General features: G+C 46.9%; 1 pseudogene across 1 annotated transcript; it reads left to right on the top strand.

Annotated features, from left to right (window-relative positions):
- The first annotated feature begins 2,780 nt into the window (after positions 1-2,780).
- Positions 2,781-22,073, top strand: LOC306740207 (nipped-B-like protein B; annotated as a pseudogene). Its single transcript has 23 exons — positions 2,781-2,906; positions 3,025-3,105; positions 3,232-3,332; positions 3,500-3,608; positions 3,731-3,813; positions 4,259-4,391; positions 8,428-8,571; positions 8,931-9,200; positions 9,392-9,490; positions 9,710-9,856; positions 16,320-16,454; positions 16,655-16,757; positions 16,861-17,015; positions 17,163-17,253; positions 17,471-17,644; positions 17,748-17,938; positions 18,220-18,327; positions 18,786-18,986; positions 19,389-19,535; positions 19,675-19,907; positions 20,032-20,206; positions 20,943-21,084; positions 21,418-22,073. The product of its transcript is annotated as a nipped-B-like protein B (transcript).
- The last annotated feature ends 5,844 nt before the right edge of the window (positions 22,074-27,917 follow it).

Genomic DNA, 27,917 nt, shown 5'->3' with positions numbered 1-27,917 from the left:
ACGCGAAACACCTTTCAACCGACGGTCAGATGTTGACAAGAAGAGGCTGAAAGAGTTGGGACCCGAACGTCCGGATTTAAAACTTCAGCAGCAAAGCACTGACCGCGGGAGCTTCTCCTCAAGGCTATATGCTAACCGGAGCTGGTTAGCTGGATGCTAAGTGTGGAGCAAAGCAGTGGCTCTGCGCAGCCGAGGAAGCGCCGGGCTATGAAGCAAGATGAGCTTGGAAGGATTGCTGCAGAGGTGAGTGTCAAAATCAGCAGATGCCTGTGTTAGAGTGTGTGTGCGTGTGTGTGTGTGTGTGTGTGTGTGTGTGTGTGTGTGTGTGTGTGTGTGTGTGTGTGTGTGTGTGTGTGTGTGTTAGCTCCAGGCTAGAGCATCAAGGTGGCTCCTGGCCTTTTGTCTGTTGATGAGCCATCAAGACACACAAAACATAGTTTTTTGTCAACTCTGATTCTTGGCTTTTGTCTGTAGTATGAAGCCTGTTTGTAGTAGATATTTCCCCACATCTTATCTGTCTCTCTCTATATATATTTATCTGTAGATTTGTGACACCATACCTGGACACACCAGGGAACGCTTTGCCTTCAAAGACCACCTCACCAGTGCCACCTTACTGCAGGGCCCCCAGTTTACATGTCTTTACAAGTAGTGTGGCCTACTCTGTCAAACACCCAATGTAAAATGTGATGTCTCTCTTTCTGAATCTATTCTGCTCTAACCCTCTTTCATGTAAGTGTTTGGGCACCCCTTTTATTCTGCAAACCTCTGAAACCCAACCCAATGTTTCTTAAACCATTCTGCTCTGAACCTCTCATGCCCAAAGTTACAGTTTAATAGTTGTTATTGGACAGTGTTGAGCACTGTGTTTTCTTGAAATAAAGCGTTGTTTTTTTTTAGAATATTCTGCTCAAAACCTCTCTTCTTCTCATTCATACGTCTGGTGATGAACCTGGTAATGTGTATGGAGGCAGCGTGTATTTATTGCGCTTTGTGATTTGGGTGTGCTTTTCCTGTTTTTCTTTGTATGAGAATCACCAGCCGCCACTGGTCACAGTAATACAGTTTAAAAAGACAAAAATTTCATTATTTTGGTAATGCTACAATTCATAATAGTGAAGTCATTGATTATTTTTGTAGTATGTATTTTCTGCATTGCACTTTGCAGACGGTCCCTGCGCCCCTGTTCGCACTCGTCTCACAGCCGGCTGCACATAGAGACCAATGTTATCCCTACAGCGAGTTATTGATCCTGGAAGTCCGAATCTGTGAATCTCTTTCCAACTTTACCGGACTAACTTAGTCGTTGGAATGTTATGGATTTATATTTCGGTGAGTTGCCTGATTTGTTTGTTGTTGTCTGACAAGTCTTGATTGTCACTCTCCCACTCAGTTGCCAGAAAAATGGAGAAGCGGTCCACATGCAAGCGATTCATAAACTGCATTGACAACATACTGGAGTATCTGGAGGATGTGAATTTTACTGCAATGTGTAAGTATGAGTGTCAATTTCCCACGTATTTTTCGGTCAACTCTGGCCCAACGTTCATTGCCTAATTTGCATAATTGTAATGGAAGCTGTAGGAGACAGGAATATTGTGATATAGCAGTTGTTTTACTCATTAATGGCAGCTTGATTTGCGTGGAACTGTTATAATGTTGCTTTGCCTTTTGAGTATGTTTTTCAGTTGGCATGTGTTTATTTATAACACAAAGTTTGACATAAATCTGCTTCACAGTACAGGCAGTATGCAGTATGCGGCGGCGGCTTTGCGCATGCGCGATACATTTTTAGTCTGGACGCAGAGACGTGTGGGTCTCTCTCCTCCCTGCCGTTACTGGTGCGCTACTCGCTCGGCTGAGGCCACCTGTGAGTGCTTTGGGACGGCGGAGGGGCTCACAGCAGCACCCGCTGCTCGCTGAGGACAGTAACTGTAGGACGATGCGTGCAGCGCTTTCTCGTCAGTCTCCAAGACACCAGGAAGTCTCCAATAACACACAAAAAAAGTCTCCAAGAGAGTTTGGAAAGTCGCCAGATATAGCGAGAAAGTCTCCAAGTTGGGAACACTGGTCAGACCTTCCCGTTGCAGGTGTTTCCAATTAAGTGATCAGCAGCCTGCACTGGCCTACTGGCGGTGCATTCTTTTTTCCTCTTTTCCTTTTTTTTCTTTTTCTTTTGGCAAAGTAACGTAATTTTGACTAAATAATAATTAACTCAACAATAAGGGCTGACTGTCTCTTTAAAAATCTAAATGCAGAAACCTTGCAGTATTTTATTCCGCTTTTGGTTTTGTGTTTTCCAGCAAAGGCAGATGGTAACGATATACCTCAAGAATTTCTGCTTGGCGCACACCAGCTGAGTGAACTGTGCAGCGAGTCCGCCAAGATAAATTGTATATGTGGCAGAGCCTCTGGGGTCTGAGTGAAAGTTTTGGAATGTGGCTGATTAATATGTTAGAACCTTCCATGAGTTTTGTTTATAAACCTATCCAAGAACTGCTACTATATATCTTAAGCACAAACGTTATGACCTGGAGAGGAAATTACAACTGTAACTAAACTCTAGCATCTCATCGCAAGCAGCCAATGACTCCCTGAATCATATTTAAGAAACCTATGTAATTTGTTAACTCTTATGATATTGAACTGTCGTTCAAAGTAATACACAACTTTTTAATTTTTTCATGAACAGAAATGGAAAATGTTTAGCATGTAAAAGCCGGTATCATGATCAAAAACACTTTGCAAAGAATTTACAAGGGTTTCTCTTGTCCATCCAGATGGCCTGTCGAGCTCCACACAAGCAGCGCGTGATTGTCATGTTGTACAACAAAGTGTGCGACATTGTCAGCAACATCTTGGAGCTCCTAGACATCGAGCTTCTTACGGACACCACCATCCTCCAGGTAAAAACTGAGAGCACTTGAAAATAATATCGGACTGCAGGCATCTGTTTATGAAGTCATACAATTTCTTTGCAAGCCAGATGATGATTTTATGCCATTCTCTCTTTTTCATTTCCAGGTTTCTTCTCTGGGATTCACTCCGTTCTTTGTGGAGAATGTCAGTGAGCTGCAGTTGTGTTCCATCAAACTAGTCACAGCAGTAAGTTTGTTTTTCCTACACACTCAATTGTAGTTTTTTTGGTGTACATCCCTTGAAGTGCAGGTTTTTACTGCTCTACAAAACTGAAGGAAGAGACTCGCCACCTTTCATATTTTCTGTCTCCAGGTGTTCTCGCGTTATGAAAAGCATCGACAGTTGATCTTTGAAGAGATTTTTACCTCTCTGGCCAGTCTGCCCACCAGCAAGCGCTCCCTCAGGAATTTCAGGTAATTTTTTTAACCATACATTGATTTACACCCACATGGTGTTTGCCGGGCTAAGGCCTTGAATTATTATTGTCTGGCCATTAATGTAGCAGAATAATCGCTGAGGCGAAGATTTTATTTACCCATAATAGTAACTTACCGTGTATCTTTGCCCCTTGTGTCCTCAGGCTGAACAGCTCAGACCAGGATGGAGAGCCGCTGTACATCCAAATGGCGACTGCTTTGGTGCTGCAGCTGATCCAGTGTGTGGTCCATCTCACCAACGACAGAGACACGGTAGGACTGCAAGCAGACACACAAAACTACCACACAGGCAAGCTAACGTACAATGTATACAAATACAGACACACATTCAGAAGTCCTCACAAGTCCTTTTGTGTCCTTTTTTTATTTTTTAGGTGGATCAAGATGTGTTGATAACCAACTCGTATGAGACGGCAATGAGAACAGCACACAACTTCCTCTCAGTCTTCCTCAAAAAGTAATTACCACTCCAGTCTGTACAGCCTTCAAATAGGCTTATAGTTGCAAAGTTGCACTGTACGAAAGCTGTCATCACAAGTGTTTATTAAGACTAATGTAATGCACGAGGAAAAAGGCTTGAGAATCAAGAACGTTTCTCTTTCCCATGCATTACTGTCATCGTTAGTTCTGCCCTCTGTAGTCACTAGAAATATATATCAAACCACCATCATCCTATGGTGTGCATGCTGGGTATTGCACAAGATGCAAACGATTCAGGGACCTACTTGCTCCAAGTCTCAAACACTTCCTTATGTTTGATGGAATTAGTCCATCAATAGTACGGCTATTTAGGCCTCACGCATCAATTTACTGTTTTCAATTTTGGGTTGCTTTATTTTCTGCCTCTGATCATTTTTGCTCCATTAATTGTTTCTGTTTCCTCTTCTTTCCCCGTCCTCAAGATGTGGCAGCAAGCAGGCAGAAGAAGATTACCGGCCATTGTTTGAGAACTTTGTCCAGGACCTGCTCTCGACAGTCAACAAACCAGAGTGGCCTGCTGCAGAGCTGCTGCTCAGTCTGCTTGGTCGACTACTGGTTAGTATGACAGAGCGCTTTCTTTCGACTGGAAATGCAACTATTTTTGCTGCAGTGATCCAGACTGATAGCAGGGGACAGATTTACCTTCCTTTTAACACTGAGGCTTAGACGAAAGAGGTTGCAACTCATTGTGTTTAAAATACATCCTCTTGTTGTATGTATCTTTTAATTTTATTAATGATTTCGTACTTTCTGTGGTGGAAACTAATTGTTTCCTTTTGAGAAATCAACAGTACTTTGAACAAGTTAGCCTTCGACCAATTTATTACAAGCTAAGATCCATCCATCCATCCATTATCAGCCGCTTATCCGGGGTCGGGTCGCGGTGGCAGCAGGTTCAGCAGGCCGACCCAGGCTTCCCTCTCACCCGCAACACTTTCCAGCTCATTCTGGGGGATCCCGAGGCGTTCCAAGGCCAGCCGGGAGATATAATCCCTCCAGCGTGTCCTCGGTCTTCCCCGGGGTCTCCTACCAGTTGGACGTGCCTGGAAAACCTCTAATGGGAGGCGTCCAGGAGGCATCCTGACTAGATGCCCGAACCACCTCAGCTGACTCCTTTCGACACGAAGGAGCAGCGACTCGACTCCAAGCTCCCTCCTGATGTCCGAGCTCCTTACCCTATCTCTAAGGGTGAGCCCGGCCACCCTGCGGAGGAAGCTCATTTCGGCCGCTTGTATTCGAGATCTCGTTCTTTCGGTCACGACCCAGAGTTCGTGACCATAGGTGAGGGTTGGAACATAGACCGACCAGTAAATAGAGAGCTTCGCCTTCCGGCTCAGCTCCCTCTTCACCAGGACGGACCGGTACAGCGCCTGTTTTATTGCTGCAGCCGCACCGATCCGTCTGTCGATCTCCCGCTCCACCTTACCCTCACTCGTGAACAAGACCCCGAGATACTTGAACTCCTTCGCTTGGGGTAGGCAGTTTGTCCCCACCTGGAGGGAGCAATCCACCGGTTTCCGGCAGAGCACCATGGCCTCAGATTTGGAGGCGCTAACTCTCATCCCTGCCGCTTCACACTCGGCTGCAAAACGCCCCAGTGAATGCTGGAGGTCACAATCCGAGGAGGCAAACAGGACCACATCATCCGCGAACAGCAGAGAGGCGATCCCGAGACTCCCGAACCGGATCCTCTCCGGCCCCTGGCTGCGCCTAGATATCCTGTCCATGAAAGTCACGAACAGGACCGGTGATAAAGGGCAGCCCTGGCGGAGGCCAACACCCACCGGGAACGCGTCTGACTTACTACCGAGGATACGAACACAGCTCCTACTGCAGGCGTACAAAGACCGGATAGCCCGTGCCAACGGGTCCGGCACCCCATACTCCCGCAGCACCCCCCACAAAACCCCCCGAGGGACCCGGTCGAAAGCCCTCTCCAAGTCCACAAAGCACATGTAGACTGGTTGGGCAAACTCCCAGGACCCCTCCAGTAGTCCTGCAAGGGTAAAGAGCTGGTCCACTGTTCCACGACCGGGACGGAATCCGCACTGCTCGTCTTGAATCTGAGGTTCGACAAGCGGTCGGAGCCTCCTTTCCAGCACCCTGGCATAAGCTTTTCCCGGGAGGCTGAGCAGTGTGATGCCACGATAGTTTGAGCACACTCTCCGGTCCCCCTTCTTGTAGATGGGAACCACCACCCCGGTCTGCCAGTCCATGGGCACTGTTCCCGACCCCCATGCGACACTGAAAAGGCGTGTCAACCAAGACAGCCCAACAATGTCCAGCGCTTTCAGCATCTCAGGGCGGATCTCATCCACCCCTGGCGCCTTGCCACCAAGGAGCTTTTTGACTACCTTAGCGACCTCTGCCAGGGATATGGGAGAAACCACCCCAAAGTCTTCCGGCGCTGCCCCCTCTCCGGGGGACATGTTAGCCGGGTTTAGGAGTTCCTCAAAGTGCTCTTTCCACCGCCCGACGATGTCCCCAGTCCGGGTCAGCAGTTCCCCCCCCCTGCTGAGAACAGCCTGGGGTAGGCCCTGCTTTCCCTTCCTGAGCCGTCGGATGGTTTGCCAGAACTTCCTTGAGGCCAACCGAAAGTCCTTCTCCATGGCCTCCCCGAACTCCTCCCATGCCCGAGTTTTAGCATCCGCGACCATCGCAGCTGCAGCCCTTCTGGCCTGCCGGTACCCGTCAGCTGCTTCAGGAGACCCCTGGGCCAGCCAGGCCCGAAAGGCCTCCTTCTTTAGTTTGACGGCTTCCCTCACCCCCGGTGTCCACCAGCTAAGATATAAAAGATATAAGATATAAAAGAATATAACAAGGTTACAAGTCATCACATGAGCCATAGTACAGACAGGAATCATGGCACATTCAGCTGAATGGTTCAGAAGGTTCCAACCACCTACAGTGAGGAGGTAGAAGTTCTGACCAAGTTTAACAGAATAGCTGAAGCTTAACACACTGAACACTGGAGGTCATTTTCAGTCGATTTTCTCGATTTGACCTAATTTTCTTAGATTCACCTTTTTAAGGCACTTTCATATAAGATACATACCCATGTTTTACATCATAAATTGCAGAACAATCTCAGCTATCTATACAAGGCACCATTGTCATAAGGCAAAAGTGTAAAGAGAAAAATGTTACAATATGACACTAAAGCTGAAAAATTGAATCTCTTTTTTTGTTGAAATTATTCAGATCGCTTGAAAAAAAACCTAACTTTACTCATGTGGTAACTCTGTTTAGGTGATGGAAATTGGTTTACAAAAGATTTTAGATTCACAAAAGCAGTGAAATGTATGAATAAAATGGTAGATGCATGTAAGTAAATGTCTAAAACTAAATTTTTTTTATTAGCGTTTTTTGAGTAGAAATATGGTCTTTCAGACCTTTCACCAAAATGATAAAACTGGGACTGAGAAATGACTTCATACTGCAGATAAAGCTTCATGGAGTGTGTGCAAATGAAAAATTACCTTAACAACAATTTTTTTGGGGAAATAAAAATATGTATTAAAAAAAATGTACTATATATATATATATATATATATATATATATATATATATATATATATATATATATATATATATATATATATATATATATATATATATATATATATATGTGTGTGTGTATATGTATATATATATATATATATAGTATATAGTATATAAACAGACAGAACAAAAACTAGTCAGACTATATACAAGTATGGCTTGCTTTGCTTCAATCCTCATGCCATGGCATGAGGATTGAGCCTCTCGGTGACTTCTTTGTGGCTGGTACTCCTCTTTGTAAAATAAATGAATACTAGTCAGTTGAAAGAAAGATGACGTAACGATTGAGCAGAGTGCTCCGCATACTATGTGTAAATATTACTCAGATTATGACTGGTAGTAACGTGAGCAGCAGTGTGCACCGCGTGCACAGTGTACACATTACTAGTTTGCACCATGCAGTCTTACAGACGCGTAACAAAGTTTAGTAACTACACTTACCCATCTTCCTCAGAAGAACTAAAGCCTTCGAGCTCTGACGAAGCCATGTCGTCCTCCTCCTCGCTGCTCTCCAGAATCATGCGTTTTGCTTCCTCCGTGTTGAATCTCTTTGTCGTCATGATGTCGCTTTTTTCTGACTGAAAACTGTAGCGTGTGTATATGCTCAGGTGGGTAGTGCTTTGAGACTTCCTGAGTGTACATTGGTTGTTTAGTTCACGAAATGGCGACGGACATATGATTCAACAAATCACAGAAGGATTTTCGTTTTTGGGGGATTCTGGGGGTTGCTGAATGCACAGGTCTTCAGTATCACATGTTGTGTGATATAACACACAGAAAGCGTTTAAGTTTATGTTTTCCCCGACACTTTCTTTATAACACTAGCTTTGGATGTCAGCCATCAACAGAATTACTTTTTGATTCGTGGCAGTGAAGTATTTAACGACTTAAAAGGATGCATTAAAGTACAAAGTTATTCATTTTGAATGCAGACATAAGATTGGTACTTTCTTTTCTTTTAAGGTTAAAGTAAAAGTCCATCTTGATCTGAAGTGTAAAAAAAAATACAAAAATGCTCTGCTCCCATCAGGTCCACCAGTTCAGTAATAAGCAGACAGAGATGGCTCTGAGAGTAGCATCTCTGGACTACCTGGGCACGGTGGCCGCCCATTTGAGGAAGGACGGCGTCACCAGCAAGATGGACCAGAGATCAATTGATCGAATCCTGCAAGAGGTAGAAGAACAACTTCACATTTGCTGACCTCACTATCTCCTGAATCTTAAGAAGACAAGTGGTGACTGTAAACACTGTTGGAGCATCAGATGTATGACATTGACTTTTAATGTATTCCATTAACTGAGCTATTTGCCCACATGAAAGAATCACCTTATGTAACCACAACACTGATGAACCAAACATTTGAATTGTTGGCCTGCTCAAATAAATATCCCCAGGCTCACATAACAAAACTGAATCATAGTATCACTCATACGTGTTAATGGAATTTTTCTTTCACTGACTAATTGCTCTAAATAAATCTTTTTTTTTTTTAATCCGCTCACTCTGATACTGAGACCTTTAATGTCCTCTAGTTTGCCAGAAAGTTCTACGTTGCCCAGTGGTTTCGGGACGCCACAACAGAAGCTGAGAAGTCCATGAGGAACCAGAACTCCAATGGTGAGGACTCATCGGACGGACCACAACATGCCAAGGAGATGGAGACCACCGGTGACATTATGCAGCGTGCCCATCTCCCCAGAATGAACTCTGATACTGTTGATTACGAGGACTCCTGTCTGATTGTGCGTCATTTGGCCTCCATGAGGCCGTTCGCCCAGAGCTTTAATATTTATTTAACACAGGTAAGATTTGAGTATTACTTTAAGTATCTTTGTCTTTTGAATGAATCACAGCAGCGACGTAAAATAATCTATAAGTCACTCACAGTAGGGTACAGGTGTTATTAAGGTTCACTGGTTTGTCTGTTTTGTTAACTGTTGAATGGAAAAAGATCAGTTTTTGTAATCGGCTGGTGCATTTCTTTCTTTTTTAGATCTTGCGAGTCCTTGGAGAAAATGCCATCGCTCTAAGAACCAAAGCCATGAAATGTCTGTCTGAGGTTGTGGCTGTGGACCCCAGCATAATGGCAAGGGTATGTTACAGCTGTGTTCACCAAAGACAATTTTCTCTAATGTCCAAATAGTGCATACGCTTTACATACTGCACACAATGTTTGCTGTCCTAGTCTCTGTTCTAGTCACATTTTTGCTCTTTTAAGATGTACTTGCTTATTGTACCTATGCTATTCTGTGCATGCAAGTTATCCTGTTGTCTTTTCACTGTATACTGACACACTCTTCTCTCTCTGCAGTCCGACATGCAGCGTGGTGTCCACGGCCGTTTGATGGACAACTCTACCAGTGTGAGAGAGGCAACTGTGAAGCTGCTGGGCAAATTGGTGCTGAGCAGACCCCAACTCACCGAGCAGTACTATGACATGCTCATAGAGAGGATACTGGTAAGTTGCCCATTCAGACTCATTGGAGACTCGTTATTGTGTTGTGAGGACTTACATTCGCAGTATGAACTGAACACATGATGTTTTTTTTCTGATAACTTCTTTAATTGATGAGCCTTGTTGACAATAATGTTATGGTATGTCGTGCTATTTAAATGTCGGGCTCAGGCTGGAGGTTTGTCCCGTTCAGGGCTCTTACATAGCAGGGCAGTTTTGCTATTAAAAAAAAAGGCTCATTTAGATGTTTCAAGTTTGCTTTTGCATGGATATAATTACAATATGGTCATTGTCTTTGCCGTGGTAATATAAGCGATCAATATTGAAATGAAGTACAGCACACACACTTTGTGCTCTTTCTTTGCTCTGCATCTGAGAGATGAACACATTAAAATTGTTGTGCCTGTTGTCATGGAAATGCTCAAGAGGGTTCATGGGAAGTTCACTCTTCATTACGGTCTTATACTGCCACCTATTGTCAGAAAAGTGCGATCACACCCCAAGCAAATGTTTGTTTTGGTGCACAGGACACTAGTGATGGGTCATGCGCACAAGCATCGGCTCTGAGAGCCGGCTCTTTGTAGTGAATCAGAAGAGCCGGCTCGCATCGATTCAGTGCGCTCACTGAGCGCTGCTCAGTCCCAGCTCTGGTTACGACAGAGGTCTGTTATGATTGGCCAGCATGCGGCATTCACGCGAGAATTAAGGATGTGTAAACAGAGAGGGGGCGGGGCAGACACACCACTTGACTCCACTGCAAGTGAAGAGAGAGACAGAGGACTGAGGAGCGTGTGTGCGTCTCGCATTGTCGTGTAGTTTAACTATGAGTGACACTAGAAAGCGACGCAGCATCTGGCTGCAGTTTAAAGATATTGGGAACAACAAAGCAGAGTGCCTTCACTGCAAAACGAAGGTCACTATAAGAGCAGGTTCCACCACAAACCTGCATAGACATACCAGAACTGTCCATCCTACAGTGCAGTTAGAGGAGAGAGGGCAAGCCAGCTCACCATCTACTGATCCTGGTGTGTCTCATACCAGAACAACAGCTGTTGTAACGTCTACTGCCATCCCCATGCGTGCAAGTATAACCTCTCCTACTGCAACTCAAAGCAAAATAAGTCAGTTTGTACCTAAACTGATGACCCCAGCCAAACAGCACAGTATTGATGATGAGTTGGCTAAAATGGTAGCTTCTGATTTTCAACCCTTTTCCATTGTGGAGGACAAAGGAATGAAAAACTTTGTCAAAGCCCTAAATCCCACATACACTCTACCCAGTAGAAAAACACTTTCCCAAACAATGATCCCAAAACTATATGACACAGAACGTGCATTATGGCAAGAAAGGGTGAAAAAAGCTCCATCAGTTTGCCTGACAACTGACTGCTGGACCTCCAGAACAACCTGCTCTTTCATGTCTGTCACTTGCCACTTTATTGAAGATTACAAGATGACATCTTGCCTTCTGGACTGCTTCGAGTTCACCGACAGACACACTGCAGAAAACTTGACAGTGGAGCTACTAAGAGTGGCAAAAGAGTGGCAAGTAGAGGACAAAGTGGTGTGCTGTGTGAGTGATAATGCTGCAAACATCACCATCCATCCATCCATCCATCCATCCATTATCAGCCGCTTATCCGGGGTCGGGTCGCGGTGGCAGCAGGTTCAGCAGGCTGACCCAGGCTTCCCTCTCACCCGCAACACTTTCCAGCTCATTCTGGGGGATCCCGAGGCGTTCCAAGGCCAGCCGGGAGATATAATCCCTGCAGCGTGTCCTCGGTCTTCCCCGGGGTCTCCTACCAGTTGGACGTGCCTGGAAAACCTCTAATGGGAGGCGTCCAGGAGGCATCCTGACTAGATGCCCGAACCACCTCAGCTGACTCCTTTCGACACGAAGGAGCAGCGACTCGACTCCAAGCTCCCTCCTGATGTCCGAGCTCCTTACCCTATCTCTAAGGGTGAGCCCGGCCACCCTGCGGAGGAAGCTCATTTCGGCCGCTTGTATTCGAGATCTCGTTCTTTCGGTCACGACCCAGAGTTCGTGACCATAGGTGAGGGTTGGAACATAGACCGACCAGTAAATGGAGAGCTTCGCCTTCCGGCTCAGCTCCCTCTTCACCAGGACGGACCGGTACAGCGCCTGTTTTATTGCTGCAGCCGCACCGATCCGTCTGTCGATCTCCCGCTCCACCTTACCCTCACTCGTGAACAAGACCCCGAGATACTTGAACTCCTTCGCTTGGGGTAGGCAGTTTGTCCCCACCTGGAGGGAGCAATCCACCGGTTTCCGGCAGAGCACCATGGCCTCAGATTTGGAGGCGCTAACTCTCATCCCTGCCGCTTCACACTCGGCTGCAAAACGCCCCAGTGAATGCTGGAGGTCACAATCCGAGGAGGCAAACAGGACCACATCATCCGCGAACAGCAGAGAGGCGATCCCGAGACTCCCGAACCGGATCCTCTCCGCCCCCTGGCTGCGCCTAGATATCCTGTCCATGAAGGTCACGAACAGGACCGGTGATAAAGGGCAGCCCTGGCGGAGGCCAACACCCACCGGGAACGTGTCTGACTTACTACTGAGGATACGAACACAGCTCCTACTGCAGGCGTACAAAGACCGGATAGCCCGTGCCAACGGGTCCGGCACCCCATACTCCCGCAGCACCCCCCCACAAAAACCCCTGAGGGACCCGGTCGAAAGTCTTCTCCAAGTCCACAAAGCACATGTAGACTGGTTGGGCAAACTCCCAGGACCCCTCCAGTAGTCTTGCAAGGGTAAAGAGCTGGTCCACTGTTCCACGACCGGGACGGAATCCGCACTGCTCGTCTTGAATCTGAGGTTCGACAAGCGGTCGGAGCCTCCCTTCCAGCACCCTGGCATAAGCTTTTCCCGGGAGGCTGAGCAGTGTGATGCCACGATAGTTTGAGCACACTCTCCGGTCCCCCTTCTTGAAGATGGGAACCACCACCCCGGTCTGCCAGTCCATGGGCACTGTTCCCGACCCCCATGCGACACTGAAAAGGCGTGTCAACCAAGACAGCCCAACAATGTCCAGCGCTTTCAGCATCTCAGGGCGGATCTCATCCACCCCCGGCGCCTTGCCACCAAGGAGCTTTTTGACTACCTTAGCGACCTCTGCCAGGGATATGGGAGAAACCACCCCAAAGTCTTCCGGCGCTGCCCCCTCTCCGGGGGACATGTTAGCCGGGTTTAGGAGTTCCTCAAAGTGCTCTTTCCACCGCCCGACGATGTCCCCATTCCGGGTCAGCAGTTCCCCCCCCCTGCTGAGAACAGCCTGGGGTAGGCCCTGCTTTCCCTTCCTGAGCCGTCGGATGGTTTGCCAGAACTTCCTTGAGGCCAACCGAAAGTCCTTCTCCATGGCCTCCCCGAACTCCTCCCATGCCCGAGTTTTAGCATCCGCGACCATCGCAGCTGCAGCCCTTCTGGCCTGCCGGTACCCGTCAGCTGCTTCAGGAGACCCCTGGGCCAGCCAGGCCCGAAAGGCCTCCTTCAGTTTGACGGCTTCCCTCACCCCCGGTGTCCACCACCGGGTTCTCGGGTTGCCGCCACGACAGGCACCGATGACCTTCTGGCCACAGCTCCGAGCAGCCGCGTCCACAATAGAGGCTTTGAACATGGTCCACTCGGGTTCCATGTCCCCAGCCTCCCTCGGGATTTGTGAGAAGTTCTTCCGGAGGTGGGGGTTGAAGACCTCCCGGACAGGGTCCTCCGCCAGACGTTCCCAGTTCACCCTCACTACACGTTTGGGCTTGCCAGGTCTTTCTAGCCGACTCCCCCGCCATCTGATCCAACTCACCACCAGGTGGTGATCAGTTGACAGCTCTGCTCCTCTCTTCACCCGAGTGTCCAAGACATACGGCCGCAGATCAGATGATACGACTACAAAGTCGATCATTGATCTCCGGCCTAAGGTGTTCTGGTACCAGGTACACTTATGAGCCACCTTATGCTCGAACATGGTGTTCGTTATGGACAAACTGTGGCTAGCACAGAAGTCCAACAACAAAACACCATTCGGGTTCAGATCGGGCAAGCCGTTCCTCCCAATCACGCCCCGCCAGGTAACTCTGTCATTGCCCACGTGAGCGTTGAAGTCTCCCAGGAGAACTATGGAGTCGGCAGGCGGCGCCCTTTCCAGGACCCCTCCCACCGACTCCAAGAAGGCCGGATACTCCGAACTGCTGTTCGGTGCATAAGCACAAACAACAGTCAGAGCTTTACTCCCTGCAACCCGTAGGCGCAGGGAGGCGACCCTCTCGTTCTCCGGGGAAAACTCCAACATAGCGGCGCTCAGCCGGGGGCTCGTGAGTATCCCCACTCCCGCCCGGCGCCTCTCACCCTGGGCAACTCCAGAAAAGGACAAAGTCCAACCCTTCTCCAGGAGCTTGGTTCCAGAGCCCATGCTGTGCGTGGAGGTGAGCCCAACTAAATCTAGCTGGTAACGCTCCACCTCCTGCACCAGCTCCGGCTCTTTCCCCGCTAGCGAGGTGACGTTCCACGTCCCTAGAGCTAGTCTATGCTGCCGGCGATCGGCTCGCCCAGGTCTCCTGCCTGGCCCGCCGCCCGGTCTGCATAGCACCCGACCCCGATAATTCTCCCCGCGGGTGGTGGGTCCACGGGGTGACTGCTGCTCCATGTTGTTTCTTCGGGCTGAGCCCGACCGGGCCCCATGGGCGAAAGCCCGGCCACCAGACGCTCGCCGACGAGCTCCCCTCCTGGGTCTGGCTCCGGGAGGGTGCCCCGGTTTCCCTTGTCCGGGCGAGGTAGCTTTAGTCCGTGGGCTGCAATTCATCAGGATTTTTTGAATCGCTCTTAGTCTGGGCTCTCCCCCGAGACCTGTTTGCCTTGGGAGACCCTACCAGGGGCTGACGCCCCGGACAACATAGCTCCCAGGATCACTGAGCCACTCAAACTCCTCCACCACGTTAAGGTGGCGATTCATTGGAGGAGGCAAACATCACCAAAGCCATAAAAGTTTTGAAGTGGACCCATCACCGATGTCTGGCGCATACACTAAACCTGGTGGTTAGAGATGCTCTGAAGGTGATCAAAACAACCGTGGATAAGGTGAAGGCTGTTGTGGAGTTTTTCCACAAAAGCACAGTAGCAGCACAGAAGCTAAAGTCCACACAGCGCCAAATGGGGATTCCTGAACTGAGGCCCAAACAAGAGTGTGCCACCAGGTGGAACTCAACATTTTATATGTTGAAACGAATGCTTGAAATAAAAGATGCCATCATCTCCACCCTGGCCCTCATCAACGCATCTATTGAGCCATTAAGCCAAGAGGAATGGGAGCTGGTGAAAGAGGTCTGCGCCGTCCTGCAACCATTCCAGGAGGTGACTGTGGAGATAAGTGCAGACAGGTATCTAGAACCATTGAAGCATTGTTTTCTCTACTACTATTCAGTCACTATTATACATTGCAAACACAACACATACAGTATAATGCATCACGTATAATATGCCACATACTTTTAAAAAACTAAATTCTAAAAGTTGCTGTTTTCTCTCCTTCAGCTTTGTCACAGCCTCGAAAATGCTCCTGCTTTGCAAAGGTCTGCAGCTGGTGACAGCCGAGAACCAATGGACAGTAACTGTGCAGAAAGTGAAGGAATTAGTTGCAGCTCTTTGTTCAGCCATGGACCGCAAATTTCTGCGGATGGAGTACAACACTGTCCTTTCAGAAACTACCTTATTGGATCCAAGGTTTAAAAAACTTGCCTTCAGTGATGGTAGAGCTATTGATGAAGCTCTTCAGAGGATTAGTGCAGCAGCAGCAGCAGCAAAATGCACCCCCAGCAGCCAGCCAGCTCCACCATTACAGGGCCAAGTGGAGGAGGAGCAGCAAACCTCTGCTGTTTGGAGGCTTTTTGATGACCAAGCTACAGGAGATGCTTCAAGGAGAAATCCGACAGCTGATGCTATAATGGAGATGAGGAGCTACCTTGAGGAGCCCCTCATCCAGAGAGCAGAAGACCCACTGAGCTGGTGGCAGGCCAAGGCCTCAGTCTTTCCACTCCTGGTGAAGGTGATGGAGGGGAGACTATGTATTGTTGCCACATCAGTTCCTTCTGAGAGAATCTTCTCCAAAACAGGGCAGATACTCACGGAGAGGCGAAATCTGTGGATTTGTTTGAAGTTTATTGTTAATTTGTGCAATAAAAAAAGTTTAATTGAAATAAACAAATGTAAGAGTGGTTTTGTCACAGAATAAATGCACAGAATTAGGCATTATGAGGTCTCTCATAAAAACACTGAAAGCAAAAGGGTTTTCAACACATAAACCATGATTTTTTTTTTTCAAAGTTAAGGTAAAATATAGGCTACAAAAGATCCTAAATAAAGAGCCGTTCGGGAGTCGAAAGAGCCGGCTCTTCTTTGGGAGCCGAGTCAAAAGAGCCGGCTCTCAGAAAAGAGCCGAACTTCCCATCACTACAGGACACTGGTATCAGTGTAAGAAAACGGGTGATCAGGATCCTCAGAGACATCTGTCTGGAGCAGCCAACCTTTCCAAAGGTTACTGAGATGTGTGTGAGGATGATTCGCAGGGTCAATGATGAGGAAAGTATCAAGGTATGGATCAGCTGCTCTACCTACCTCCACAATTTTAATTGTTGTGAGATCCATTCTTTCATCATTAGGATTCTCTTTATTTATTACGCCTCTTTTAAGATAAACGTCTCTGGTCCAATAAATTCATCCCCAAAACCATTGAACGTTTTGTACAAAGTATAGATGAAAACTAATGACACGTGAATGTGTGCTGTTTATAGAAACTGGTGAACGAGACATTCCAGAAGTTGTGGTTTACTCCGACTCCAAATGAAGACAAAGAGACCATGACCAGAAAGATCCTCAACATCACTGATGTGGTGAGTTTAATGCTCAAGAATTAGAATGCTAATTTTGACAAAAAACGGAAAGAAATAGAACACACCAATAATCCAAGTAACTTCAAATGTATTATTTCTTTCTTCAGGAGCACTTAACAAGCTGAAGGTTCAGCATCATGAGGATCCCAACAGCACGACGTTGGTAGCGAACAAGCCTTTCCTGCTGCGATCGCTCTTCACTGTGGGTGCCCTGGCACGGCACTTTGATTTTGATATGGAGGAGTTCAATGTAGCAAACCAGGTAGGATTGCATTGCAACTTTGACATTTAAGCTGTGGAAAGCAATATTAGTTTTGGGCTCTGCTGCAAGTAAACTAGAGTTTGGGAAATTTAGAAATACTGAAATGTACACCATCTCACAACTTGGTGTTTTGTGTGTTGTGTACAGGTTGTTATCAAGGAGAAAGTTCTCGAGCTGCTGGTATACTTCACCAAACATGAGGACGAGGACGTCGAGACCAAAGCCATCATCGGCTTAGGCAAGAACACCGTTTTTAAATATTATTCGGTTTGACTCATGTAAAGGTCACCATGTTAATTGTGTGCAAATATTAGTGTTCAGAAAGACTGACAGCGTAGAATGTTGTGTGTCTGAATCCAGATTTTCATTCCCCAGCAGGTGGAGATGAGGTAGATGGAGATGCATTGCTTACTTGTTCTCACATGTCTTTGCTGTTTGTCATTCTCTCCCCTCAGGCTTCCTTGTGATCATGCATCCCAGCCAGATGTTTATGCCTGAGGTGAAGACCTTGTACAACGGCATCCTGGCTGACCGTGCCTCCTCAATCAACCTCAAAATCCAGATCCTCAAAAACCTCCAGACGTACCTTCAGGAGGAAGACACACGGATGCAGGAAGCCGACAGAGAATGTAAGTGAAGCTGTTGCTGTACTTTAAAAGATGTTTGATTCAGCACTCCAGTGCTACATCCTGTAAAAGTTGGCGCAACTCATCCTATCTTGTGTCCTTGCAGGGAAGAAACTGTCCAAACAGGAGGATCTGAAGGACATGGGAGACATCTCTTCAGGGATGAGCAGCTCCATCATGCAGCTTTATCTAAAGCAGGTGTTGGAGGCGTTCTTTCACACCCAGTCCAGTGTGCGGCACTTTGCTCTCAACGTCATAGCGCTCACACTCAACCAGGGTCTCATCCATCCTGTGCAGGTAAGAGCCAAAAGCTGTCGAACCACACCACCTCTAGGAATTGATAAATCATTAAATTTTCTCATAATGCATATGGAGAGAATTTGGTTCATAGATTTAAGCGATATTTTTATATAATATTAAACAATTATTTTTATTTGTGTGTGCGAGAGCACCTTAAATCATAACAAATAAAAATCCATATTTCATGTGCTGTATTAAAATTAAACCCTTATTTACTTCAACTTAAGTTGTTTGATGAACAGAAATATGAACATATTTTTTTTGTCCCGTCTGTGCAGTGTGTGCCCTACCTCGTTGCAATGGGAACAGACCCGGAGCCCAGCATGAGGAACAAATCTGACACGCAGCTGGTGGAGATTGACAAGAAGTACACAGGATTCATCCATGTGAGTTTGTGTTCTATGCCAGCTAGTTAAGGAATTCCAACTTCGCCTTTCAGTTCTCCCCTTCAGCAACATCTCAGCACCGTTGGTAGAATGTTAGTGATCTAAAGATATATCCATGACAATATAAAATACCGATCACTTCAGATACAGTCATGTTCCATAGCTGCTTTACTGAAGGAAATGGTCTGTGGTGGAACTTTATTCCTCCATTAATGGCCTGCAGATAAACCTCTTGGAGCGCACACATGTAAAAAGCATTATAGCCAAATTCTATATACAATATTTTTTTCTTCTCTTTTCACAGTGTGGATGGAGCATTTGTAGTTCTGAATAAACACTGTAACACAGATTTCAGTGTTATTATTTTATTGGCACAGATAGTCTTGGCAGCAGCCGTCTCCACCGTTCTCTGAAATGCTGAGTTTGTAGCACTTCTCTTTCAACATATTCTTTCACAGATGGAGGCGGTGGCTGGGATGAAGATGTCATAGAACTTTCAGCAGGCCTTCCAGTCGTCTCGTAGGACCATCATAAGAGGTTTCCGACAGGACGAGACCAACACGGCCCTCTGCTCCCACCTCTTCTCTATGATCCGGGGGAACCGGCAACACCGGAGGGCTTTCCTCATCTCGCTGCTGAACCTCTTCGATGACAGTTCTGTGAGTAAACCTGCACTCGTCTCGACATATATTGGCATTGCTAATTGTAAAGTAGTATTTCCTCATTAACAACATGCCAAGGGAAAATCTCACTTTTTTTTTCTTCTTTTCTAAACGCATTTGCTAGCAATGTGTCTTGGCAAGAATTTAATAAAATGTGCATGTGATAAATATGACTCTTGGGGATATAGACAAAATAACAAAGAAAATAAAGAGAAAAGACGAACGCTATTGTGTCGAAATATGTTGAATCCAATTATTTTGACCGTCTTGCAAGTTTCAGAAGTGTAGGTTGTTTTGGCCAAATATGAATATTTCAATTGTAAATAAACAAACATTCAGTGTGAGTTTGTCAGGCACTGACTCCATCGTGCTGTTCCCCTCTTTTCTTTCTTTCTGCAGAAGACGGAAGTAAACATGCTGCTGTTTGTAGCAGACAACATGGCCTATTTCCCATACCAGAGCCAGGAGGAGCCTCTTTTCATCATGCACCACATAGACATCACCCTGTCTGTCTCTGGCAGCAACTTGTTGCAGACCTTCAAAGAGGTAGGATAGCATGTTGAAAAGTATCTTGCATGTGTCTGCGTCATAGAAATGCATCTTAATATGGATTTATGTTCATTCTTTATAGTTATATAAGTATTTATATGGAGTTTTTTTATTTTTATTTATTTCTCCTGCCCAGCTTCTGCTAAAGGAGCCGAGGCGCGAGGAGAAGGAGAAGGCCAGAAAACCTGTCGGGAGATCAGAGTCCGAATCTGATCTGGACGATTTGGATCTAGAGGACGTGGACAAAGTAATGAGGCTCGTCCCTGAAAATCCTACCGGTCTCTTGGACTTTGCGAATGCGGTTCAAGGCATCCTGTTGCTCCTGGTTCTCAAACAGCATCTGAAGAACCAATATGGATTCTCTGACGGGTGAGATCTACATGATGAAACAATAAATTAATATTTTTAAGGGTGGATTAGTTTGACCAGTTCCAACCTTGAACCAATTTGGGAAATCCATGACCTCCTCTAACTCTTTTTTTGTCTTCCACAGTAAAATTCAGAAGTACTCCCCGACAGAGTTGGCCGAGGTGTACGATAAGGCAGTGAACCGTAAAAACACCGTTCACTTCAACCCACGACAAACCGTTGACTTCATTGCCAACAACATGGCTCGCGCCACGTTGTCAATGGATGTCAAGAAGCGGATCGTCAGACAGTACCTAGATGTAAGTAATAAAGCTGTATCAGACTTTCATTGCCAATGTGTTATGTAGGCCGACATTACCGATTGCCAGTTAATCTGCTTTTTTGGGTCTTCTCACCAATTACTTGCATCAGCATTTAGATACAAAGTCATTTTTCACTATCTGAAGAAAGTTAACAGTACGCAGTAAAATGTGAAAACATCAGGTTAAGTGTTCAAGGAAGTCCAGTATCCATGTTAAATGATGTTTTGACCTATAACGAGGCTCGCAGTGGGTTTCGGGCTGTGCCTTTTACTTATTCTACTCTGCCTCATGGTGGACACCTTTCTCTAGCCAAGACCTAATTCACATTTAAATTGGCTGCTTTAATTTCTTTAATCTCCAGTCCTTTCATTTAATTAATATATGTTTTATTTATTTTATATTTATTCATTATTGACTGACTGACGGACTTAATTAATTTGAAATTACTGATCACATTCACCAGAAGTGAACTTTTGTTTTGAAATCATTTCTTGGTCACAGGTCTTACTAGCTCTTTCCGTAATGCTGAGTGTAGACGCGTACCACAAAACAAAGTGGTGGCTAGTCTTTTCTGAAGTGGACGCTGGCATCTTCCGTTACAGTGTCCAACCTCGACGTGTATAACCTTGCCTTGGCGCTTCACTTCTTACGCTGTCCCCAAGCGTTTCCTCTGGTGGCTTGAAAGAAATGACACATCTCAAAGTCAGTTTCTTGTCTTTTCCACTCCAAACAGTTCAAGGTTCTGATGGAACATCTGGACCCAGATGAGAAGGATGAGGAGGGAGAAGCGTCCGACCAGCACCAACAGAAACAAAGCCATAAGCGCCCTACTGGGAGGCTCCGGCCCCATGTCAGGACCCAGTACGCACAATCAGGTAGGGCCAGAGACTGATGACGATTATAGTGATGGAGACGAAAAGACGGCAGGCGTGAGAGAAATTGAAACGCACACTATTTTATAAAATACCATTTGAAAATGTGTGTGAATGTTCTAGCATCACAAGCACATGTCTGATATACGAACATTGTGAGTCTGTCAGTGTGGTTTAGATGTGACTGTAGCCATCAGTGACTCGACGTCTTAACCCTTTCCATGCATATTGGTCTGATACCCATTATCATGCCGCATCTGTACCTGCGTTTGTATCGTTCTAATACATCAATGCGTGTAATATACCCCATTGACTCCTGTGGTTCTTGTACAACAGAAGTGCCTGGACGATCTGCACAGCCGAGTGCAACGTGCCTGCTCTAAGGATGTGGAAGAGGATGAAGCTGCTGTGCAGAAGCTGAGGGAAACTTTGAAGAGCTTCACGTCCAAAGCAAACAGCCTGTAAAGGGAGGATGGAGGTCTTTCAGAGACGATGGACGTGTGGGGGAGTTCTCCCTGTCATTTCTTGTTTATAGTTTTATCCATCTTGAAAACATGTAACTTACTTTGTTAGTTCTGAACAAGTTGTGGAAGTGTATCATATGACTTGGAACCATAGAATAACAAAAATGTCACTGTCAGTTTTCTCTGTATACATTATTCAGCGGGGTGTTTTTTGCCAATACAGATGCATTTAAATATAAAATATCTGGCGGTTGCATCAAGATGGAGGTTTTGAAGCCTTAACGCATGTCCTTTTTATTTCTGGTATTTAATGTTTTTTGTGTCATTTTTGTCAACACTTTTCAGTTTTTGATATTGATGAAAATTATTGTTTGAAGGTGGAGTCAATATATTGTTTGTAAACATCCTCACCGTTCATACTGCACCTCGTCTGATAGTTGTGTTGTACCGAAGCCACTAGAGGGCAGCACTCGCCTCAGGTTGCTAGAACTCGAGTGTTCAGGTTGCCATATATTTACACATTTTCCTCTATTGGTTATTGTTAATGTTGCAGTTTCTTCAATATCTACTTAGTTTAATAAAGTATTCAGACATTAACGCCTTTTAACATCTCTCTTGACTGATGTAAGCACCTAATATAAGGTGTATTAGTTGTTTTTCTACGTTGAATCTCCTGCTTACGCTCAAGATTGCAATGGAAGTCTACAGCCGATACACCACTTGTTAAAGGTTGGTCAAAATAAATGCAAACACTGGAGTTTATTCAGCATTCCTGCAGCTCCATCAGAACTAAATTAATTCAACTTTATACTTCCAGGTATCCAAACCCAATAATCTGGGAATTTATGAATTTGACTCGCTTGTTTCTGGCAAATGCTGATTACCAATGAAATAGCAGGCAAAGGAAGCGTTTATTTTAGGAGTTTGTGACTCAAACCGAGTCGGCCATATGTCTCCACAATGCTTTCTCCTGTTCATGGTCAACGTCGCTCGTTGTACCGTTTTCTATTTTTTCTTTCTTCAGTGCACTCGGCATGTTTGTCAGACAGTCAACGCTTGAGGGTTTTCACTGGAATCTTTTTCAATTACAGAAGTCAGTGTTTTCTGATTCAGCTGCTAATTAGAATCAGAATCCGTTTATTGCCAGGAATGTTTACACAAACGAGGAATTTTGTTAGGTGGAAGGTGCATACATTAGACATTAGACAAGACAAGACAAACAACAACAGTAATGTTGGACGCGGTGGTGCTGATTTATGATTTTGCAGAAGTGCATCTTTTTCCAATTCACTCATTTAAAGGAAGAAACTGTCCTACAACCTGACACTTAAAATACCACCTTTACTTTTCTGGGTTCATCATTTTCTTTGGTTTTGCATTTTGTTATAGTTCCAATGGAAAAAGGTGAACAGGACTGGATACAGCAACATGTTAAAGCAGGACCTCAGTACTAAAAGTCTTCATTTTAAGCAAAGAGTTGCACTAAATTGCGATTGTTGAGGTGGAACTGCGATGTTGGTTGGGGTCATCTGGTTCTCGTCCACGCAGGAGACCACGTCGCCAGGAAGCCCAGCAGCGTGCGCAGTGCCATCCTGTTCTCGTCGGGAAGCAGCAAGATGGCCGCCTGAGCTGCAACCAGCTGCTGATCCTGAGGGAAATCTGCAAGTAGAAAGATAACCTGCTAATATTCTCATTATGAACTTGAAGGAAATAAGGCCAACTCCATGTTCACAGTCTTGGATTAACTTTCTCCTGCAAGACTTAAATCTCTATAAATGCATCACTGAGCCAAATCCCTTGTATGTGTAAGGTACTTGGCAAACAACTGTTTCTGTATCTGATCTTTGTTCATTATATATTTGTATCATATTGTAACGGACTGAGGGAAATGTTGTGTACACTACTTGCTCACCCTGGGTCTCTCCAGGAGGCTTTGGAGTCAGCAACGGAGAGAGAGATGCTGTGTGCTGGCGCCATGGGTAAAGTGGTTGAAAAAGCACCAAAGGGGAGCGCTGCTTGTGAGACGGAAAGGGAGTTGGCGCAGCCTGCCTGGGTGGGGGAGCGAACCCAGCTGGTGAGGGCTGCCACTTTGAGAGATGAGAGGCAAGACAAGCCAAGACCAAGAGTCTGCTGGGGGTGTGGCCAGCCTGGCCACCTGGTCCGACACTGCCCCCGTTCCACCGCGAACAAGGGCAACGAGCCGGGGACGCTGTCCCAGCCCCCTCTAATTAACGAAGCTACGCAGCCGTCTGACCAAATAGGGGCAACCAGACCACCGGAGGATTTTGATGGTCAACAAGAGCGACTTGTCGAACTCCCATGGTTGGGGAAGCAATAGTGACTCTGGGGCTGGGGAAAAAGTCTATCCGCTGCCCGGTGTGGGTTGCTAACCTGGAGGACTGTACACTGGGACTGGATATTCTCGGGGCTTTGGACTGTGTCATCAACACAAAGAGAGGAACTCTCACGTTCCCTGATGGCCATGTCATCCAGATGTGGCGCCAGCCACCCCAGTCTGGCTGTGTTGCGACCCACACCGTTGCCACACTGACGGCTGAGACAACAAATTATGCTGCCCCTAGCTGCATCCCTTCAAATGAGCTACCCACACTGCCCTCCACCCTGCCAGCTGCTGAGTTGCACCCATCCCCAGCCTCTGTCCAGCCAGCTGCAAGTCCACACACACAGGTAACAAACGCCTCTCCATGTGACGACCGTGAAAGAGTCTTGGCAGTGAGGGAGGTCTGGCAGACAAACTGTGGTGGTCTGACTCCTAGCGAACAAGATCTGTTGTGGCAGCTGCTTCTTGAGTTCAAGGACTGTTTTTCAATGTCGGAGGACGATGTGGGCCGCACAGATCTCATCCAGCATTACATCGAAACAGGAGATGCACGGCCGATTAGGATGAGACCTCGACGCCACCCACTGGCCAGGCAGGACAAAGCCCTGCAAGAGATGCAGCGAGCGGGAATCATCGAGCCTTCCACCAGCCCCTGGGCCTCGGCGATCGTCATGGTCCCCAAAAAGCAGAAGGAGGCGTGGCGTTTCTGTGTGGACTTCAGGGCCCTCAACAAAGTGACAAAAAAGGACTCCTGCCCCCTTCCACACATCGACGAGGCCCTCGACACGGTGGTAGGGTCAGCCTGGTGCTCCTCTTTGGACCTGCGGAGTGGGTATTGGCAGGTCCCTCTCAGCCCTGAAGCTAGGGCCAAAACTGCCTTCATCACTAACGGGGGCTTGTGGCAGTTTAAAGTCCTTCCGTTTGGCCTCTGCAATGCTCCTGCCACGTTCGAGAGACTAATGGACAGGGTACTCGCTGGTATCCCTCTGCAGGAGTGTGTTGTGTACCTGGACGACATACTGGTGCATGGTGACTCCTTCCAGGCGGCTCTCGAGGCCCTGAGGCGGGTGCTGGAGAGAGTGGTAGCAGCAGGTCTAAAGCTGCACCCACAGAAATGCTCCTTCATGCAACGGGAGGTCACATTTCTGGGGCACAAGCTTGGGGGTGGCGGTGTCGGCACCATGGATGATAAAGTGCAGACGGTGAAGGATTGGCCTACCCCCAGCACTGTGCAGGACCTGAAAAGCTTCCTGGGCTTGGCCTCCTACTATAGAAAGTTTGTGAGGGGTTTTTCCTGCATAGCTGTACCACTGTTCCGCCTGCTGCAAAAAGGGGTGGTGTTTGATTGGACAGAGGAGTGCCATGCAGCTTTCACTTCACTGCAGAGAGCCCTCATGGAGGCCCCAGTCCTCTCACCGCCTGACCCCACCCTGCCTTTTATCCTCGACACGGACGCCAGAAATGCAGGCGCAGGTGCTGTGCTGGCCCAAGTAACTCCTGAAGGAGAGAGAGTGGTGGCGTATCACAGCAGACAGTTTAACAAGGCTGAACGCAGCTGCTGTGTCACGAGACGGGAGCTGCTTGCTATGGTCTGTGCCATCCGACATTTCAGATATTACCTTGGGGCCCTCCACTTCACAGTCCGGACCGACCACTCTGCCTTAAAGTGGCTCATGTCTTTTAAGGAGCCAGAAGGCCAGAAGGCCAGCTGGCACGCTGGATTGAGGAGCTACAGGCGTATGATTTCACTGTGGTCCACAGACCGGGGGCATGCCACGGAAATGCTGACGCGCTTTCACGCCGGCCTTGCAGCGCTGATGGCTGCAACTACTGTGAGAAAAGAGAGGCGCAGGAAGAAGAGCGGCTGCAACCTGATGTGAAATGTGCTGCCGTGGGACCGGTGGGCACGCCAGCAGGCCATGGACTGACAGCTGTGGACGCAGCAGAGTGGGGGTGCAAACAGGAAGAGGATGTCAACATAAGGCCAGTGCTCGCTTGGGTGGGATCCCAACAGCGACCACCTTGGGGAGAGGTTGCCATGTGTTCTCGAGCCACAAAGGGACTCTGGTCAATTTTTCAAGCCCTGCGACTGCGTGATGGTGTACTGCAGGGGGGTGGAAAGAGCCGGCGACTGGAGAGACACAGTTGCAAGTGGTGGTGCCCAGGGCTCTGAGAGAGACAGTGCTCCGGGCAATGCATGGAGCTCCGGGATCTGGTCACTTCGGCGTTACGAAGACCCTCCATCGCCTCCGCCAGGGGTTCTACTGGGGCCAACATAGGCGGCATGTGGAGGACTACTGCCGCCGCTGCGACAGCTTCACAGCCAAGAAAGGCCCTGCAGACAGATCTCATGCCCAGCTCCAGCAGTTTCCAGCTGGGTGTCCCAAGGAGAGGGTGGGGATTGATGTTCTTGGACCGTTTCCTCACTCAGAGAGGGGCAACCGTTACATCCTCACTGCCATGGACTATTTTACTAAGTGGCTCGAAGCTTACTGCATGCCGAACCAGGATGCGGAGACGATTGTGGATGCTCTGGTGGGGGGAATGTTCAGCAGATTTGGGGCCCCTGAAGTCATCCACACAGATCAGGGCAGAAACTTTGAGTCCCGTGTCTTCGCTGCCATGTGTGACAAACTGGGATCCCACAAGACCCGCACTACACCCCTCCATCCACAGAGCGATGGGCTGGTCGAGAGATTCAACCGCACGCTAGCACAGCAGCTGGCCATAGTGGCAGCTAAACATCAACGCGACTGGGACGACCACGTGCCTCTTGTACTGATGGCTTACAGGTCTGCTGTGCAGGACTCCACTTCCTGCTCTCCTGCCCTTCTCATGCTCGGCAGAGAAATCCGGACGCCAGGGGAGATGATGATGGGGGAACCTCCTGACGCCTCTTTCTCTTGTCACTACAAGCTGTTTGGTTCATTTGAAGTTGCTCTCAAACGCTCGACACCCACAATATTTGCACCGTCCGTGTAGGTAACATACACCGGTTGTGAGCAGATCATCACAACATAGGATGAGCCATATTTGCAACGATAGCAAAGCCAGGTATATTATTTTATATTCACAATAGACATGAAGCGCATTAGAGTTACTAGCACATTCAGAAATACAGTTTTTTCCTCAGTGACAAATGAAACTCCAATGTTGTCAATGCTGATTTGTAGGGCTGCAACAACGAATCGATAAAAATTGATTATCAAAAGTGTTGGCAACGAATTTCATTATCGATTCGTTGCGATTATTACGCCGGGTAATAAGTCGCGGAGAAGAAAAAAAGAGCGGAGCAGAGCAACTGGCCGGCCAGCGTTTCTGATATTGGAGTGAGACACGAGAAAAGCTGAGGTCGTGATGTTCTCAAAAATAGAAGATCTTTGACAAGTCGAGTCTTGGCCAATCAGCGTCTTCATGTTCCTCAAACTTGTTTTTAATGGAAGCTAGTCAGCTTGCTATCGCGTTAGCTAACGTGTTTGGGTTGTGTATTGTCGTTAAAGTTCTGTTATGTTCGGTTACAGTTCAGTCTTGATTGTAAAAAAACGTAACGTGATGAAACATTTTCACGTTTTCAGTCCGTCAGGACGGTCATGGGCAAAAAAAATAAAAAATCCTGTGCTTTTATTTTGAAGGGATTTTTTAATGCGGCAGAGTGCAATTTATTCAATTTCAGTCATATTGATGTCATGTGTTGTAACTCTGTTACGTTGTTCATTCTGGTCACATGACATCTCTTCTTCTGTCCATCCGGTGAGAGGGATCCTCCTCTGTTGTTCTCCTGAAGGGTTCTTCCTGTTTTCCCTGTGAAAGGGTTTTTACTATCTTTATTTGGGGAGTTTTTCCTGATCTGATGTGAGGTCCCGGGATAGGATGTCATTTGTACAGATTGCACATTTTAATTTGTGATTTTGGGCTATATAAAATAAACTGAATTGAATTGAATATTCACACACTCCTCAATGCTGCGTTCACAACACACTTTACTTGCGTGAGTTTACACATCGGACTATTTGTGATAGTTTGCTTCAATC

This window comes from Taurulus bubalis (assembly GCF_910589615.1).
Source record: "Taurulus bubalis genome assembly, chromosome: 8".
Classification (NCBI taxonomy): Eukaryota; Metazoa; Chordata; class Actinopteri; order Perciformes; family Cottidae; genus Taurulus; species Taurulus bubalis.
Note: the sequence above shows the minus strand (reverse complement) of the source record. Positions and strands in the feature narration are given on the sequence as shown.